The sequence below is a fragment of the Symphalangus syndactylus genome, chromosome 10 (genome assembly GCF_028878055.3).
Source record: "Symphalangus syndactylus isolate Jambi chromosome 10, NHGRI_mSymSyn1-v2.1_pri, whole genome shotgun sequence".
NCBI lineage: Eukaryota > Metazoa > Chordata > Mammalia > Primates > Hylobatidae > Symphalangus > Symphalangus syndactylus.
This window is the reverse complement of record NC_072432.2, coordinates 18,736,560-18,755,661: the sequence shown is the minus strand read 5'-3', so window position 1 is coordinate 18,755,661 and position 19,102 is coordinate 18,736,560. Positions and strand designations below refer to the sequence as shown.

Sequence of the window (19,102 nt, the reverse complement as noted above, 5' to 3'; positions counted from 1 at the left end):
TGCACGTCATTTAGGCATCTTTAAAAAGCCCTGCAGACATCATTCCTTTGATCTTCTGGCATCCCTCAAGAAGATCAAGTGGGAAATTTACTTCTTGGGGAAAACAAGGCCCAGAGAAATTAAGGAAAACTGCCTAAGGCCACACAGCAAGTAAGTGAAGGAACCAGAAATAGAAGTCAAGGGCACCTGGTCCATTACTCTAACCTCTAACTATGTTGCTTTCCCCAGGAGTCCACCAATTAGTGCGAACAGCTCTTACTGACTAATGGATGGTTAACTTTACAAGTGGAATGATTTTTACAAATGAGCTACAATATGTAAGTAGAAAGTAAAAAAGCAAATCGTTTTTGTCTTGCACCATGGCCTGGCTTTCCTTTTATACGGTAAATGATAACAAGTATTTTTCTTTCTTTCTTTCCTTGGAGTCCTGGCTTCCTCTAGTTTTCTATACAGCAATGCTTCAATACTCAGCAGCTTTCAATACTCAATGCTTTCCATACTCCAAAGACTAAAATACAACGACAACTGTGATGAAGGATAGCCTGGGCCAGGCATGGTGGCTCATGCCTGCAATCCCAGCACTTTGGGAGGCCAAGGTTGGCAGATCACTTGAGGTCAGGAGCTCAAGACCAGCCTTGTCAACATGGTGAAATCCTGTCTCTACTAAAAATTAGCCAGGCGTAGTGGCATGCGCCTGTAATCCTAGCTACTGGGGAGGCTGAGGCAGGAGAATTGCTTGTACCCAGGAGATGGAGGTTGCAGTGAGCCGAGATCTTACCACTGCACTCCAGCCTGGGCAACACAGCGAGACTCTGTTTCAAAAAAAAAAGAGCAACAACAATAAAACAGCCTGGATGATCCGGGCTTGCGTGAAACAAAACTTAGAGGAAACCACCAAGTAGTGGCTTCCTTGAGACTATGTCTGTCCCTGTTGTTGGGACTGGCTGATACTGGATGTGGATTCTTAGTTTCTGACCTAGACTTGCTGTGACTCCCAGTGCGATCACAGGTCCTCTACTTCCCTGTTCTGGGTCTCAGTATCTTCATGTATGAAAACAGGAGGTGGGAAACATTTATCCACAGAGTGCAAACAAGAGTGGGTAATAAATATTGCCTTTGAGCCCTGAATGCAACAGGGTCCACTCTAAATACTTAATGAGCAGGGACCAGTTACTGGTTTCTATTAGCTAGCCTGCTGGATTCCCACATCCTGTATTTGGCTGAAGGCTGGAGCAGAGGAAGGGGCTTTGGCTCCACTGGACTTCCTCCCCAGCCAGCATTTATGGAGAGCTAGGACTGCATGTGGAGTGGTGGGCAAGCTCCCAGGACGATGCGGAAATAGACGCTTGAGAGGAAGCTCAGTCTAGTGGCTCTGATGCTTGACCAGGACTTTGGAGAACCTCGTCTTCCCCCGCTGTCCCTTAGGCTGAGTCACCAAGCTTCATAATGATCTCCCTATGAGTAACTTCCTGTTTCATCCAGTGGGGCTATTACACAGAATCACAGCAGCCATCTGGTCCACCTCCTCCTTGCACAGATAAAGTAACCCCAGTAGAGAGAGGTTAAGGGATTGGCAGAGGTTAAATAAGTAATTGATGACGGGACCCACATCTTGTGACTTCTGGTCCTGGGCTCTTTCTAACACACCATGAAGCTCTGACAATGAATGAGAACAAAGTTGTTTCAAGCTTCTTGTTCTGAGTCTCTATATAAAAAGAATTAGACTCATGGACAGGAATAATCTCCAAGCTCAGAAGAAAAAATACAAACTGAAAAACTCACTTCCTTATTTCATTTCTGCCCTTTTGACTTTCTAGAGCAGACTGGCACTTGCAAATCTTTAGCTGGATTTACATTTTCAGCAAATACAAATGAGTTGTTACACATCTAGAGGGCTGCAGGGCAAAAGAAAGGAGTCACTGAACCTGAATCAGACGGAATTTAAAATGTGAGAGCACCCAGAAAGCTCCAAACCTGTGCTCTCAGAGGACTGGATCTCATGTGCCCTGGTAAGGTTTTGCTATTGGAGCACAGCCGGTTCTAAGGGGCAACAGAAGTAGGTATATATACACATATATACATATATATATATAATATACATATTTTTTTTGGAGACAGAGTCTTACTCTATCCTCCAGGCTGGAGTACGGTGGCATGTTCTTGGCTCACTGCAACCTCTGCTGCCTCCCGGGTTCAAGCAATTCTCTTGTCTCAGCCTCCCAAGTAGCTGGGATTACAGGCTCCCACCAACATGCGCGGCTAATTTTTGTATTTTTAGTAGAGACGGGGTTTCATCATGTTGGCCAGGCTGGTCTCGAACTCCTGACCTCAGACTATCCGCCCACCTTGGCTTCCCAAAATGCTGGGATTATAGGTGTGAGCCACTGTGCCTGGCCCAGCTATATGTTTTAAGTGGGTTGAAATCATATGTCAGAGGTTTTTTTTTTTTTTTTCTATCAGTTTTTTAGGCATTCAATATATTTTACTTTTTACAAAAAAAGAAGACAGAGGCAAGGCCTTTGGGTTTTAGGCAGCATTGAATTCCCATTCCCTTTCCAACCATTCATGTAGTAGTCTTCTACTTTGTACTGGCCTGTTCTAATAGGCAAGAGGAAATACGTGGTGCCTAATACATGTTTATATTTGTAGCAAGCTTACAATCTACTTCGGAAACAAGACATACATAAAGTAGCCTGTATTCATGCTATAGGAATCCATGATTCCTATAGCCAGAGACAGAAACCATCTCCGGTTTCTGTACCAGGCTTTACAAACTCTACAGAAGTGCCTCACTGCGGGCTGGGCATGGTGGCTCATGCCTGTAATCCCAGCACTTTGGGAGGCCAAGGTGGGCCCATCATGAGGTCAGAAGTTCAAGACCAGCCTGGCCAACATGGTGAACCCCTGTCTCTACTAAAAATACAAAAAATTAGCTGGGCGTGGTGGCACATGCCTGTAATCCCAGCTACTCAGGAGGCTGAGGCAGGAGAATCAGTTGAACCCAGGAGGCAGAGGTTGCAGTGAGCGGAGATTGCGCCACTGCACTCCAGCCTGGCTGACAGAGGAAGACTCCATCTCAAAAAAAAAAAAAAAAAAAAAAAACAACCAAAAAACAGAAGAAGTGCTGCGCAGCCTCATTCACATATATCTCATGCTTTTGTCTCAAATAATCAGTATTCATGACTGTTGTTTATTCCTGATTGTTTTGGTTTTCATTTTTAGGAGCAAGAACCCTGAGTGGGAGGTCAAGAGCCCTCAGTTCTAGCTCTGACTTTGTAAAGCCTTCTCCATCTTAGCTTCGTCCTCTCTAAAATGAGGGGGTGTGTGGGCATTCCTACATTCTGTGCATGGGTTGAAGGTCAGCACTGTAAATCCAGAGAATGTCAAGCTGCAACTCTTTGGAATTTAAAAATAAAATAGCTTGATTTAAACATTTCCTACCGATGGGAGACAATACAGAATAGCATGGATTAGAAGCACGGTTTTCAACATCATACTGTCTGTCACTTACCTGCCGTGTATTCTCAGCAATTGAATTTGTGTCTTAATTTTTTCATCTTTGAAATAATAGGAATAATAGCACTTTTCTCATAGGGCTGCTGTATTAATGAGTTAATATATATTAAATGCTTAAAATGGTGCCTGGTACATAGTGCTCAAGAAATAATATGAGACTGGTGCAGACAGTGGCTCTTGCCTGTAATCCCAGCACTTTGGGAGGCTGACACCGGTGGATCATCCGAGGTCAGGAGTTTGAGACCAGCCTGGCCAACATGGTAAAACCCAGTCTCTACCAAAAATACAAAAATTAGCAAGGCATGGTGGCATGCATCTGTAATCCCAGCTATTCAGGAGGCTGAGGCAGCAGAATTGCTTGAGTTCGGGAGGCAGAGGTTGCAGTGAGCTGAAACATGTCACTGCCCCTGCCCTCTGGCCTGGGCGACAGAGTGAGACTCCATCTCAAAAAAAAAAAAAAAAGGAAAAAGAAATACTATGATTGCACGCATTCCCCTCTGTCAATTACATACCAATATTATTCTTAAAGTAAAACATAAAAGTTATGAATACTTTGAACACATATCAACACAAAGTAAAAGTCTGTGTAATTTTTTTTGAAAGACGACTCATATGGTGTCATGAGCATTGCAAAAACTGTTTTCTGTGAAATTGGATTGTTTACAGTGCAAGCACAATCTGGACCCAGGGTCCCCATTCATTCATTTGTGCTGGAGTTTGCTGTATTCTCTTTGGGGTTGTTTATTCCTAGTCTTATTGGCCAATTCCTCCGTCCACTGCAATCTTGACCAGAGTCATTTTTGACCATTTTCCTGTTACGACTTCTAACCTTAAAACATTCACCCTGTGAAAAAAGTATCCCATTGTAAGATGACTCAGTCTTACATAGAACGGAGTGGGCTATAATGGGAACATATCAGGCCCTCCCAAATAGCCAAACAATGACAGCAGATCACTGGCTTCCTAAATGGGTCTGAGGATGTCCTCCATCACTTGCACTGAAAGAGGCATCTGTCTTCTTCAGTGATGGCCACACACCCAGCACAGGAGACAATGGCTAATTTTTCTCTGCAGCCAGGCCTAATGGAATCAAGATGTCCTTCCGGCCAATTGCGTCTTCCTCATTGTCAGACAACGCGAGCTCTAAATTGATTTGGTTCATTCAGTGACAGATACCCAGAGCACCGGGCCTTGACCCCTTAATGGATGGCCTCTTTTTAACCTATCAAAAACCTCTTAGCTTCCTTTGGCTTAAGAGTCATTACTAGGGGAAAAGAGAGAAAGAGGTTAACAAGTACTTAAAAAGCCCATTGAGATGCAGGCCATTTTGTTTTTCTCCATTGGACTTGATTTCCTTGTAATTTTCTCCCTAGAGGCCTCTCTCTGTATTATTTTCTTGTGTGTATTTTGGCTTCTCTTGCAGAAAGACTTTACCATAAAGCTTTGGTGAATGTAAATACTTTCAAAAGAAGCTGGAATTGTTTTTCCTTTCCTATCCTCTGCCCCCTGATGTAATTCCTTCCCTCCTCAGAGTGCCCCGAGGGACTGGCTGGGGTCAGTGGGTTGAATGGCTGAAGCTGTCCAGTGATTTGGAATATCTGGGTCTAGCTTTGGTTTTTCTAGCAATGAGCACTGTGACCCACTGATGTGTGGCTTAACCTCTCTGTGCTCCAGTCTTTCCTTGAAAAAAAGCCAAGGCTAATTCTACCTGCTATGACAGACCTCAGTGGGATGCTTCAAAGGGGAATTAATCAATCTGAAAAATACTTGGTACATCTGGGGAGAAAATGATGGTAGGCCATTTCACCTGCTTTGGCCAAGACATCTCTTTCCAGATTGGTGTAAAGTTATTTTTAAAATTTTTTTTTTTATTTTTGAGATGGAGTCTTACTCTGTTGCCCAGGCTGGAGTGCAGTGGCATAATCTCAGTTCAGAGCAACCTCTACTTCCCGGGTTCAAGCGATTCTCCTGCCTCAGCCTCCGGAGTAGCTGGGGTTACAGACATGTGCCACCATGCCTGGCTAATTTTTGTATTTTTAGTAGAGATGGGGTTTTGCCATTTTGACCAGGCTAGTCTCGAACTCCTGACCTCAAGTGATCTGCTTGCCTTGGCCTCCTAAAACGCTGGGATTACAGGCATGAGCCACCGTGCCTGGCTACATTTTTTTTTTTTTTTAAATCAGGTTTTGACTACTTTGGAGGACAGGCTTTAGGGAAAAACCTGTTGTTCTTGTTTTTTTTGTTTTGTTTTGTTTTGTTTTTTTCTTTTTTCCAGGGGTGGCGGGGGGGTTGGCAGTTGGCATTTCTCTTATGCCTGGTCCAGCTCTGTCCAGAGACGTGGCATCATAGAGACATCCCGATCTCCTCTGTGGAGGTCATTGGACTGTATGGAAGATGGGGATGGGATAGAAGAAAATGGACTGGCAACCAGCTCTGCAGGGAAATACAGGCATACACGCACAGCTAACACCGTGCTTTATCACGCGTAACAAAAAGAAAAAAAAAGTCAATACTCTACCCTAGCGATATCTGTGTGAGGCAAAAAAAGAAAAAAGAAAGCAAGCAAACCAGCAAGGGCTTTGGCTTTTGGGAATAATTATTTAACAGCAGCTTGTTTGCACTGTGGAACACCTTGTGCTTCCAGAGCCGGCCCATCCTGCTGGGGAGGGGAGAGGTCCCAGCGCTGCTGTCTGGCAGATCTTGGTTTCGGTGGGCACCAGAAGCGAGGCAGACTGCCTGCTGCTGCGACTTCATGTGTGAGCTCCAGGCTACCCTGGTTGGAAGGTGCCAGGGAGTGAGGCGGGTGAGCGGGCATCAGGCCAGGGGTTTGTGGTTTGCTTTTCAAGTTAGGCTGCTGCTGGGAGAAGGAACGCTTGCAGTCTTGCCTGCTGCTCTGCAATTGTGGCGGCAGCCAGCAGAGATGGGAGGCGGTGGGCCTGCCCCGCGCCAGCCTCGACTTTCCACCTGGAGGGCCTGACTTCTCAGCTTGACCCGAGACACACAGGGGGCTGTGGCTGGGCCACAGTCTCTGCAGCTGGGGCCTTTCTCTCTATGGATCCTCTTGCGGGAGCAATTTGGTATCTGCTCTGCGAGGTTTCCTTCCAGAAAGAAGTGAGGACTTTAGATGAAGACTTTCTGTATTTCCAGGAGGGCTGGTCCTATTTAGAGCTCTGCTCTTTCCCCCAGAGGACTTCTGCAGTGCGCAGATCGACTTGGGGAAACTGTGAATTGCAGGGAAGAGGAGGGGCAAAAGCAGAGGAGGAAGCTGAGGCGTCTACTCTGCAGCCTGCCTTAAACAACTTTCTTTTCACCAGGGCTATTCCAAGCCTCCCAAAATTCCCAGCCCTGGTCTGGGCCAGTTCTCCCAGATATTCATACACATACCTCTGCCAAAGCAACGATCATGTGGTGCCGTGATGGCTTTTTTGCTCTAATGTCTTCCTCAGCCAGAATCAAATGTCCTCGAGTATGTTTCCCTGGCACCTAGCATGTACCCGGGGGCATAATAGGCACTCAATAGTTGTCTGTTGAGTGAATGAATGAATGAATGAAGAGCTTTTTGAGATATTAGATATTATGACAACTGAAGTTCAGAGAGGTTAAGTCACTTTTTCAAGGGCACACAGATGACACATGGTGGGAGGTGACACTTGAGCCCTCCTCTGTCTGCTCAACTCCATGCTATTTCACCATGTGAGGAACCTCCAGTGGGTGAACCCAGATATCTTGTTAAAAATACATTTCTAAGCTGCAAGGGATGCGATAATAGGGAAATGGCAATTAGGGTCAGCTCAAGGAGGGATGATGGTAAGAGCCACAGCTGAGGAGCCGTAGCCCTTCTTTCTAGCAGCTCTGTTAGAACTGAACTCTACTCTTCCAAGGTGAACTGGGGAAGTCTACGATTCCAGCAGCTCATGGTCTCAAACTGGAAGCCTACTCCCAACCTAGAGGTCAGATCTTTACAAATCATGTTGCCTAGAAATTGCCTCTGTCTGCTTGAGGAAGTCAAGAATGACCCCAGGCAGGTAGGACCCCGACTGTAACACCCTTAAGCCCTACCTGCAGGTGCCAAGTCACAGCCCAAGGCGGGCGGGCAGAGTTGGGCACAGCATGTTCTGGCTGTGTAAGGTTTGGTGTTAAACAGGTTTACATTTTCCGGAAGGTCAGTTCAGCCTGGGCTTCCCCTCTGAATCAAACTCATTAAGAAGAAGGAGGGGGAAAAGAAAGCTTTACACAGCTTCCTAAGTATTGGCTGGTTCAGCAGAAACAAGCTGTCAAGACTGGCCAAGACAAAGAGGTTACTAGAAGTCGACAAGCAGGGTTTCCCAACTGAACAGATCCTTAGAAGAAAGAAAAGAAGTCTAGATTAACCAGAATTATTCAAGGGTCTGCAGTACTCCAGCACCTCACTCAAGATATCCTCATTACTCTGTGTTCTTTTGGTGCTACAGACAAAAATAAAATCAAAGGAGAGCCCAGATGGGAGCAATTTTTTATGCTTTTCATTTTTTCATCAGCAAACCTAAGCTGTGAAAACCAGTCCCTCTCCTCCATTCTCCTCCCAACTGTCTTGCTCCCTACGTGGAGCTCTCTGCAACCCTTCCTTAGATGAGTTATATTATTTTTTGAGTCAGAGTCTTGCTCTGTCACCCAGGCTGCGGTGCAGTGGGGCGATCTTGGCTCACTGCAACCTCTGCGTCCTGGATTTAAGCAATTCTCCTGCCTCAGCCTCCCGAGTAGCTCAGACTACAGGTGGGCGCCACCAAGCCAGACTAATTTTTGTATTTTTAGTAGAGACGGGGTTTCACTATGTTGGCCAGACTGGTCTCGAACTCCTGACCTCAGGTGATCCGCCCACCTCAGCCTCTCAAAGTGTTGGGGTTACAGGCGTGAGCCACCGCGCCTGGCCCCAGTTATGTTCTTAATGCATCAATCTATGAGGCCACTATCCACAGACATAAGGAGGAGTCTGTGAAATTAGCAGTGGGTCGCAAAAATGATTAGATATTCCGCTCTGGCGACTTTTATCCATTCAACAACCACGTGTTGAGTAGCTACCATGGACCCAGCACTGTGTCAGGCACTGAGGATACAGCAGTGTATCCTGTACATTCTTATGAAGGGAGAGATGGGCAAATAAATAAGAAATAAATAAGAAAACTACATGGTACATACAGTAAGTTAGAGGATAACAGGTTTGAAGCACAAATGTGAACCAGGGAAGGATAGGACAGGGTTTGCCATTGTTAACAAGGTAGCCAGAGAAGGCGTTGGTGAAGTGACATCAAGTCAATATCAGAAAGAAACCAGGGGCAAAGCTGGGCAGCTATGTGAGGGAAAAGGATGACTGCAGATACAGAAGTCAGGGGCATCATTTGTGTGTTTGTGTTTGCTGTACAAGTGTAGAAAATGCTGAAATAAACATCAAAGGACAATGGAATATTATGCAGCCCTAAAAAAGGAATGCAGTACTAATGAGTGCTGCAACAGGGATGAACCCTGCAAACGTTCTTTAAGTGAAAGAAGCCAGACACGAATGGCCACATACCATATGGTGCCATTTCTAGGAAATGTCCAGAATAGGCAAATCCATAGGGACAGAGAGTAGATGAGTGGGTGCCTTGGGCTTTGGGGGATGGGGAGAAATGGACAGTGACAAGGTGCTCCCCTTGTGGCCCTCTGCTCTTTTGCCTACTGAATCCTAGTCTGGATTAATCACAGATCACAAGACGGTCTTTGATTAAAACTCAGTGAAACTCTGGCTGGGCCCAGTGGCTCATGCCTGTAATCCCAGAAATTTGGGAGGCTGAGGTGGGCGGATCACCTGAGGTCAGGATTTTGAGACCACCCTGGCCAACATGGTGAAACCCTGTCTCTACTAAAAATACAAAAATTAGCCAGGCGTGGTAGCAGGCACCTGTAGTCCCAACTACTCAGGAGGCTGAGGGAGGAGAATTGCTTGAATCCAGGAGGCAGAGGTTGCAATGAGCCAAGATTGTGCCACTGCACTCCAGCATGGATGACAGAGTGAAACTCCGTCTCAAAAAAAAAGAAAAAAAGAACTCAATGAGACTTATTATTTAAAAGGGCTAGCAGTCCAGGATAAAACAGAGGATCCCTAATTTTTAGTGGCATCTCTTGTCCATTAAAAGCTCCCCCACCCTTGTCAGATGGCACTCCCACTCGGGCTGTCTTCTCACATCTGCTCTGTGGGTCTCTACAGAGGGCGACTCACTTCTTCCAGCCTGTCAGCACCAGGGCAGCTGGGGCAGCGGCACCTTAGGGTGCTGTTCTTCTCCCTCGGGGATGGGCAAGCACTCTCTCATAGACACGGCTAGTGAGGAGTCTGGCCAGTGATCCATTTTTAAAATGGGTTTTCAAACCTTAAACATAAACTCAATTATGTACTTAAAAATACACATGTGCGTGCCTAAAAATACACACACACACAAAGGAAGTTCTCTCAACTGTGACTTCTAATGCTCATTAAAGGCAGGACTGGGGTTTGGTTTTCAGTCAAACTTGAGGACCGAGAGAGGCTGCAGGACAGAGCTCCTCTGGCTCTTGGCCTTCCTGTTCAAAGGCCAGAGAAGAGACACCCATGACAAGGCTGTGCTCGCTCCAGGGGGTACAGGGACCCCACACAATGCAGCAGATGCCAGTGTACACCTTTCAGAAAGATTATAAGCATTGGTGAAGAGATCTGCAAAATCCTGTGCAGCCCGCAGAAACACCTGTTGGAAAAGCTAGAGAGAAAGAATTGGGTAGTTGGATGAACTATTTCACTGGCCAGGGCTCTTTTTTTTTTTTTTTTTTTCTGACTCAGGGTCTTGTTCTGTTGCCCAGGCTGGAGTGCAGTGATGCGACCATAGCTCACTGCAGCCTCGAATTCCTAGGCTCAAGTAATCCCCCCACCTCAGCCTCACAGGTAGCTGGGACTACAAGCATGCACCACCATGCTCGGCTAATTAAAAACAATTTTTTTTTTTTGTAGAGTCGAGGGTCTCTCTATGTTGTCCAGGCTGGTCTTGAACTCTTGGCCTCAAGCAATCCTCCCACCTCAATCTCCCAAAGTGTTGAGATTACAGGCATGAGCCACTGCGGCCGGCCTCATTGGGACTCTCTGACGTCTCCCCAATCACTGGTTTGATTCTCACCTACACAGGTTTGTCATGAATTATGCTGTCTGTGAGTAACTTCACCGCTGTCTAACTAGAGCCACAGGATAGTAAACTGGAAGTTGTGGCTGACATTTTATGATGAGCATTATCACTAGAGACGGCCATGAGCAGACCATTCCACAGGAGAGGTGAAAAGCAAGGGGCAGGGAGCTGGTTAGCTAGGTCTCCGTGCTGTTTAGCTAGGTCTCCAAGCTGGTTAGCTAGTTTTTATGTTGGTTAGCTAGGTCACCATGCTAGTTAGCTACATCCCTATGCTGGTTAGCTAGGTCACCACGCTGGTTAGCTAGGTCTCCAAGCTGGTTAGCTAGGTTTTTATGTTGGTTAGCTAGGTCACCACGCTGGTTAGCTAGGTCAACATGTGCCTTTGTTTGCCAGTAACCCTGGTTTGTTTGATATCATGGAATAACTATTCACTAATGTCCCTTTTCATTTGTAGTGGTATCTTGGTTTGGATATTAAAACCCTATGGTTACTAAAAGACAAATAACTTTGATTCCACTTATATGAGTGTTCAAACTCATAGAAACAGAAAGTAGAACGATGGTTCCCAGCAGATGGGGGGAGAGAAAAGAGGAGTTATTGTTTCAGCTTTGCAAGATGACAAGAGTTCTGAAGATCTGTTGCACAATGATGGGGATATACCTTACGGAACTGGCCACTGAAAAATGGTTACGATGGTAGATTGTATGTTGTGTGCATTTTATCACAATTTGAAAAAAATCTTCTGGTTAGATGACCCCGAAACTCCCTCACCCACAACTGAGGTATAAAATGTTTAGGAGGGTGGAAACTGAGAGAGCATTTTTAGAGATGTTCTTGAGAGGCAGATGTTCTGTGAACTCTCTGCTACCCACAGGGGGAAGGCAGAAGATGTACTCTTCTCCTTGAACCTGGAAAGAGAGGGTTCATTAGGGTTACCTGGAGAGCTTAATAGGTATCCCCTGACATCAGACGAACTGAAGCAGGGATGGAGCTAAGATGGGAGAATGGAGAGATTTAGCTTTCTAGCAAGTTTGAAGCTTTGTCATAAAGAACTGGATACTCTAATTTCTTAATAAAAGCTTATTTTGCTATTTAAACTGACTGGGTGACTTTGTAATACCTTGGAGTGATCAGAAAAGTCATGGGACTGCCTGTGTTTTTATTGAGAGATAAGGGAAGAACGTGTTCAAAGGAACAGTGGGAGATAAAAGAGATTTGTCAGTCGGGCACAGTGGCTCAGGCCTGTAATCCCACCACTTTGGGAGGCCGAGGCGGGCGGATCACGAGGTCAGGAGATTGAGGCCATCCTGGCTAACATGGTGAAACCCCGTCTCTACTAAAAATACAAAAAATTAGCCGGGCGCGGTGGCGGGCGCCTGTAGTCCCAGCTACTCAGGAGGCTGAGGCAGGAGAATGGTGTGAACCCAGGAGGCAGAGCTTGCAGTGAGCCGAGATAGCGCCACTGCACTCCAGCCTGGGCGAAAGAGTGAGACTCTGTCTCAAAAAAAAAAAAAAAAAAAAAAAAAAAGGATATTTGTCTTTTCAGTCCCAGGTGGTCGATATTCTTATTATACTAGCAAAGTCTTCTGTTTTTCAGCCAGAGAAACCAGATCTGTTCATAAGTTACTACTGGTTCATGGCTTCTTTTGGAGCGAGCGAGGCTATTGGATGCTCCTCTGCAGTGGTCTGGGATCCAACGATAGCATTTGGTTTTGATTTGCTTCTTCAAATTGCATCCAAGGTCAACGGGGCTCCCTGAGTAATGGGAATCTGCATCTGTAGAGTTATTTAGAAGCCAGCCAGTCTCAGGGCAGCTGCTACGTCATCTGGCTGGGTGTTTATTTGCATGTTATAAATACCAAGTGTTGTGTTTGACCCCTACTGTCCACACAATCAATGTGGCTATTTATATGGCCTTTCTTAGTGCTGGTCCACGCGCCTTTTCAGGGGCAGGGAGAACAGCAGAGGAGACCAGGCATTGTGTGGGAAGCAGATGAATCCTGGGAGAACACATATCCCCAAAGACATATCAGCTGCAGTAGAAAAACTGCTTTTGGTTATTTAGTCAGATCTAGCTTGAGCACTGGCTCCATGGGAGTCAAAGACAGACGTGGGGTTACCTACTTAGAAATTGGCATTTTCCCCTCCTACCACTTTCTTCTGGAAAACTGTTGCTTTTCATCCTTTCTTTTATTCATGACTCCCCTCTGGCTTTAAAATGAGCTTGCTTTATTTACCTTGTTTTATTTCTCTTTGTTTCTAGTTTTAAGATTCCTTCAACCTCAGGATTCCTGATCATCTCATCAGCCGACTTGTTAAGAAAACTGAGACCCAGGGAAGTGACTCACAATTGTGTAGAATTGTGAGGTGTCTTGACTGCTGGGCCAGGTATCCTGCAAATAATGGCAGGGGCAGGGGGTAGGCATGCAGCACCCCAAGGGTATGTGAGGCCTGGAGACTGACCTCAGGGACAACTTGGGGAGATTCTTGGAGCTTGAGTGTACCCTTTCCAGGAGGTGACTCCAAGCATGTCACCCTGGGAGAGATTTAGACCTGCCCCTCTTTAGGGGATAATTACATTCCTCCCCTCCTGTAACTTTCCAGATTAATTACTCTCATGCAATAGCTGCTCTCTAAGAATTATTCACCTGGACAGGGCAATGCTTTTTTTTTTTTTTTTCTGTTCATAGACAGGTTAACTTTCCTCAAAGGTGACAGTCTGATACCAGCATGGGCTTCAACAAGAACACAATAAGATACAGGCTGGTGCCCTTGGGAGCTTGGCTTACCCAGACCAGGCTCGGGATGGCCTTCCCAGGGCCCTGTGGGAACTGAGGAACCCTGGCTTCCCAGATCCAGTGACCAAGAAAAAAATTAACCCTCTTCACAAAGAGACGTTGTTTGCTTTTCAAGGCCATCCCGCCTCTTGTTTTCAGTATAAATGACTGTAACAATATTTGCTATGTCAAGGCCAATGCCACTTTTATCCTGGGGAATGAGAAACACTGTGACATCTATTCTGTGTCTCTTAGTCCCCACTTCACAGATATAAAAAGAGAGGCACAGAGAGATTAAATAAATTGCTAACATGACTTTCTAAAATAAACTGGAAGTGAGTTAGCACCAAAATTCTTTGGTCAAGAAAATTCTTCTTTGGGGGCCTGGGCAACACGGAAAAACCCTGTCTCTGCAAAAAATACAAAAATTAGCCGAGTGTGTTGCACACGCCTGTGGCTCCAGCTACTAGGGAGGCTGAGGTGGGAGGATTGCCTGGGCCTGGGAGGTCAAGGCTGCAGTGAGCTATGATGGCACTACTGCATTCCAGCCTGGGAGACAGTGTGAGACCTTGTCTCAAAAAAAAAAAAAAAAAAAAAAAAAAAAAAAAAAAAAAAAAAGAAACTTCTGCTTTGGGCCTTGGAGTGGATATGGAGGTCATGACGGTCATGAATTTATAAAACATCTCTCTCTTTTTGTTTAAAAGTGTAACTGCTCTAGGAAAGAATTTGATTTTAACTCAGACTAAAATGTCTTCATAACAACAGCAAAACAATGAAGTGGGATCTCATAGAAAGGTCCTCGTTAACTACCTGTATGCAGAGCACTGGGCCTTAAGCTCCACTGCCTGTGCTCAAGTCACCTTCAGGGCTTGTGGAATTAGACTGCGGAGTCCCATCCTCAGAGTTTCTGAGCTCGTAGGTCTCAGGCAGGGATCCTTAGTTTGCCTTTCTTTCTTTCTTTTTTGAGATGGGGTCTTGCTCTGTTGCCCAGGCTGGAGTATAGTGGCGTGATCTTGGCTCACTGCAGCCTCAACCTCCTCAAGGCTCCAGAGTAGCTGGGACTACTCCTTTGTATTTTTGTATTTTGTGTGTGTGAGATGAGGTCTTGTTATGTTGCCTAGACTGGTCTCCAACTGCTACCATCCTCCTGCCTCAGCCTTCCAAAGTGCTGGGATGACAGGTGTGAGCCACCTAGCCTGGCCGTTAGTTTGCTTTTTTTTGAGACAGGGACCCACTCTGTCACCCAGGCTGGAGTGCAATGGCACGATCTCGGCCACTGCAACCTCTGCCTCCCAGGTTCGAGTGATTCTCCTGCCTCAGCCTCCCTAGTAGCTGAGATTACCAGCATATGTCACCACACCCAGCTAATTTTGTATTTTTAGTAAGATGGGGATTCGCTATGTTGGTCAGGATGGTCTCGAATTCCTAACCTCGAGTGATCCACCTGCCTCAGCCTCCCAAAGTGCTGGGATGACACATGTGAGCCACCACGCCTGGCCAGAGTTTGCATTTCTAACACATTTCCACGTGATGAAGATGCTGCTGGTCCAAGGACCACACTGAGAACCACTGCTGTAGAAGATACCATGCAGCACTGACCAGCCTCTTTCTCCCTGCAGGACTGAAGGACATATGGCCTCTCCTGGAATCGATCTCAGCTACAGAGAACCACCTTGCCCAAGGTCGCCACCCTCTCACCAAGGGGGTCACTTGGATCTAATGATTGGTTAATGCTGGGGGGGGTAAGGCTTGGCCCCCAGCCTCAACAGTGATGGCGATGGCTCCGAGGGTCATTCTATCTTCAGAGTTTCGTTTAGGTTGAGGGACGCCATGTTGGGACTGCATCGTAGCTCAGCTTCTCTCTGCCTGGTTCTGCTTCCTTTACTTTCCCGTCTGTTGTTAGTCCCAAAGCACACCCCAGTAAACTTCCTGCATGTGAGTTTGTCTTAGACTGCTTACCAGGGTATCGTATGTACAACACTCAGGAGTAGAGAGTCACTGAAACAGCCCTAGCTCTGAGAGACCCCTCCTGACCAGCCATCACCCCTCCCGCTCTTCCTTACTCTGATTTATTGTCTTTACAGAATTTAACTCTCAGGTCTATGGCCACACCGCCCTGAATGTGCCTGATCTTGTCTGATTTTGGAAGCTAAGCAGGGTCGGGCCTGGTTTGTACTTGGATGGGAGAATTTAGTGCTTGAACACTGTTGCTGTAGATTTCTTTAATAAATAAATTTGACCACCTTCCCCACTAGACGGTAAGCTCTGTGCATGTGGGGACCTAGTCTCTCTTGTTCTGCAGAGCCAAGAGCAGGGCCTGGTACCTGACAGGCACTCAGACAACACTTACTGAACAAGTGAATGAACTTCCAGGCAGGAAGAGTCACACATCCTCACCAACAACTCCTAGGGTTTTAGAGAACTAGAAAGTCTAGGAATACAGAGGGTGCTTTCAAAAGTGTTGTCTGTAATTGGAAATGCCTTCTGTTTGTTTAGTGCTTTAGTTTTATTCATTTATTTTTTTAAAGCAGTTCATTCAATATTGATAGCAACCCATATTATCATAAACCCCCATGTGGTGGGCAGGATAGAGGGTTGCTTTGAGGCACTGGGAGAGGAGAAACCGGCCTTGGTGAGTTGAGTCTCTTGCTCAGCCAGGCCCACTTGGAAATGCTGGTTTCCTGCCTCCTGGACCCATGGTCCTGTCTCTGCATCATCAGCAGAGGCAAACTCAAGTCAGTTTCCACTGAAACTCACCGAATCTGACTTTCCCCCAGGAATACTCACATGGGGGCCATTTTATTGGAGAGGATTTCATATTCACCACCCTGTGCTGAATTCTAAGTGCTAGCTCAGTGCTTTCAGGTGATTACCATTCTTTTTCTTTCTTTCTTTTTTTTTTTATGAGATGGAGTCTTGCTGTTGCCCAGGCTGGAGTGCAGTGGTGTGATCTCGGCTCACTGCAACCTCCGCCTCCCAGGTTCAAGCAATTCTCGTGTCTCAGCCTCTTGAGTGGCTGGGATTACAGGCGTATATCACCACGCCCAGCTAATTTTTGTATTTTTTAGTAGAGACGGGGTTTATCACATTGGCCAGGCTGGCCTCGAACTCCTGACCTCAAGTGATCCGCCCGTCTCAGCCTCCCAAAGTGCTGGGATTACAGGTGTGAGCCACCGTGCCCGGCCGATGACCATTCTTAAGAGTTTGGGATTACTCTTCCAAATGGAGAGGATTCAGCCATATCTGATATTGGTGATTTGAGAAGGGGGATGTCTAGGATTGATGCTTTGAGAAGACAATCTCAATTTTCTTAGAATATGATTCCTTTTTTCCTTGGAGGGTTATTTTTAAGTAGCAGATTCTGGGAACTCCCCATGCCCTCCACCTCCTACTCCCAAATTCCGCCCCCGCCCGCCCCCGCGGCCAAGTAGGCCTGGTCTCTAGATGCCCAAGGCCAGGGCCTGTCACCCACAGGCATGGAAAGTGTTCAGGTCCACTCAGACTGTGCTGCTATCTGAAGGACTGATAACATACGAGGAGAAGGCCCTTTGGTCCTACACTGTGAATGAGTAAGGGGCAGCTGCAAAATGCTAAGAATGCTGAGTGCATTAAGTGAAGTGTTTCTCCCAGGTGTGCACAGGGTATGGTTTCCAAGGGGAATGCAGATGCTGGAAAGAGGGAGGCAGCCACCCAGGCCGGCCAAGTCAGAGGCCCAGCAAGGAGAAAGTGAGCCAAGGCAGATGCCGACAGAAGAGAACGATAAATCCGCGGCGCACTCGGCAGAATGTCCACCACACCGCATAATTTAGCCGGGCAATGCCGTCGGGAGTCCACGCCAAGTTAATGGAATATTTCCTGTAAATATTATTTTCCCTTCCTGTCTCATCATCTCATTTCATTCAAAAATCTTTACTAATCCGGGGGAGTGAAAGTAATGCATCAATTTCCAGAGCCAATGCCCCTGCTTCCGAAATACCCTTAGGAATCACTGGAAGCCACGGCAGCTGCTTAGGGACAGGGCGCAGGCCATTTACTCTGGTTCCTTCCCCTAATGCCTCAGAGAGGACCCCATAGTGCTCCTAATTGTGCATTTAAGTGTACATAAAAGCCCCCCTAATTGCACATCAAATAAATAAGTAAATGCTGTCTGCTGAATATGTAACAAGGATTGACGTTGCTATTTCTTCCCAGGGGGGAGATTTCATTAAATCTGGGCTGCATTTCTAGTGATGATTTACAGATATTGAACATTCTTTACAAGGGAGGGGTTTTTGGAGTCACGTGCTTCGCAATATTTGCTCTAATGCTTAAAGCCTCAGATACAGCCTGCTGGAGGACTCTTTATTCTAACTCTTAGTGTCCATTTGGAAAGTCTTTTCTGCTTTAATGTGTAATGGCTTCCGATGATCAGATGGCTGGTTTGTCTGCAGGTCTGGGGACTGTGCGACCCCCTGGTCTCCCGATGCCTCAGTTACTGATGCTGCAAACAAGGGCAGATTGTCCCAGAGATTAGAGCTCTCAGGCTTTCTCGGGCTTCAATCAATCAAAGGAATGTAAGGACCCCTCCCCTACAGAGGGAGCCGGATGTGAGACAGATTTTGTCTAGACTTACTTATATCTGCCCCGTGGGATCCTGATTCTGCAAGATTTAATAAACAATGCCTCTTCAATAGATAGCATTTAATTTTCATCCAAACGTTTCCAGGGACGAAAGAGGTAAAACTCCTGCTTGCACCAGCACAACTGCCTGAAACCAGTGGGATACCCACTCTGAGGCATGTTGCTATTGACAATCATTTCACACAGCTGGCAGTTTTTTCTTTTTTGATGGCCTAGCTCTCTTTACTCAACCATAAATGCAAACTAAGATGAAACTTGGGATTTACCTCCAGTGCCTAAATGCCAACCTGACACTGTCTCATTGTCTCCTGAGGCCAGTAGGACCGTAATTTGTGAAATACGGAGCGTCTCACCTCAGCAGCGCTTCTTTCTATTCCCACACATAATGCACATGCTAAAATGGAATGTGGTAACTAGCATAAAACAGGGTAAAACAATTGCTGCAAGATTTGTTTTTTTGGCCAGGCACGGTGGCTCACGTCTGTAATCCCATCACTTTGGGAGGCGGAGGTGGGTGAATCTTTTGAGATCAGGAGTCTGAGACCAGCCTGACTAACATGGTGAAACCCCGTCTCTACTAAAAATACAAAAAAAAAAAAAAATTAGCCAGGCATGGTGACACAGGCCTATAGTCCCAGCTACTTGGGAGGCTGAGCCAGGAGAATTGCTTGAACCCAGGAGGCAGAGGTTGCAGTGAGCCAAGATCATGCCACTGCACTCCAGCCTGGGAGACAGAGTGAGACTCCGTTTCCAAAAAAAAAAAAAAAAGATTTATTTATTTATTTATTTATTTATTTATTTATTTTTACTACTGTGACTTTTCTACTTCTGTCATCACTGCTGAGCTAAGACAGACATGTAAGATCCCGTCAGCACCGTACTTGGATGCTGCATTCACAATTGTGAATTCCAACCATAGCCATGACAAAGGAGAGAAGAGAGCTACAAAGCACTCAAAGGGATGTCCCCAAGTGTCACATAGCATTTGAGTATGAACAGCAGCTCAGAAGTGGGGAAGAAGGCAAA

At 46.1% G+C, this 19,102-nt stretch overlaps 1 protein-coding gene and 1 long non-coding RNA gene across 8 annotated transcripts in view; one reads left to right on the top strand and one right to left on the bottom strand.

Moving 5' to 3' along the window:
- The window catches only part of FRMD4A (FERM domain containing 4A), a 695,719-nt gene that overhangs the window by 66,080 nt on the left and 610,537 nt on the right, over positions 1-19,102 (bottom strand). The gene's annotated exons all lie outside the window — the stretch shown is intronic.
- LOC134731502 (uncharacterized) lies at positions 1,684-17,704 on the top strand. The gene is made up of 3 exons (XR_010113811.1): positions 1,684-2,009; positions 12,943-13,067; positions 15,076-17,704. It is a non-coding gene; the product is annotated as an uncharacterized lncRNA (long non-coding RNA).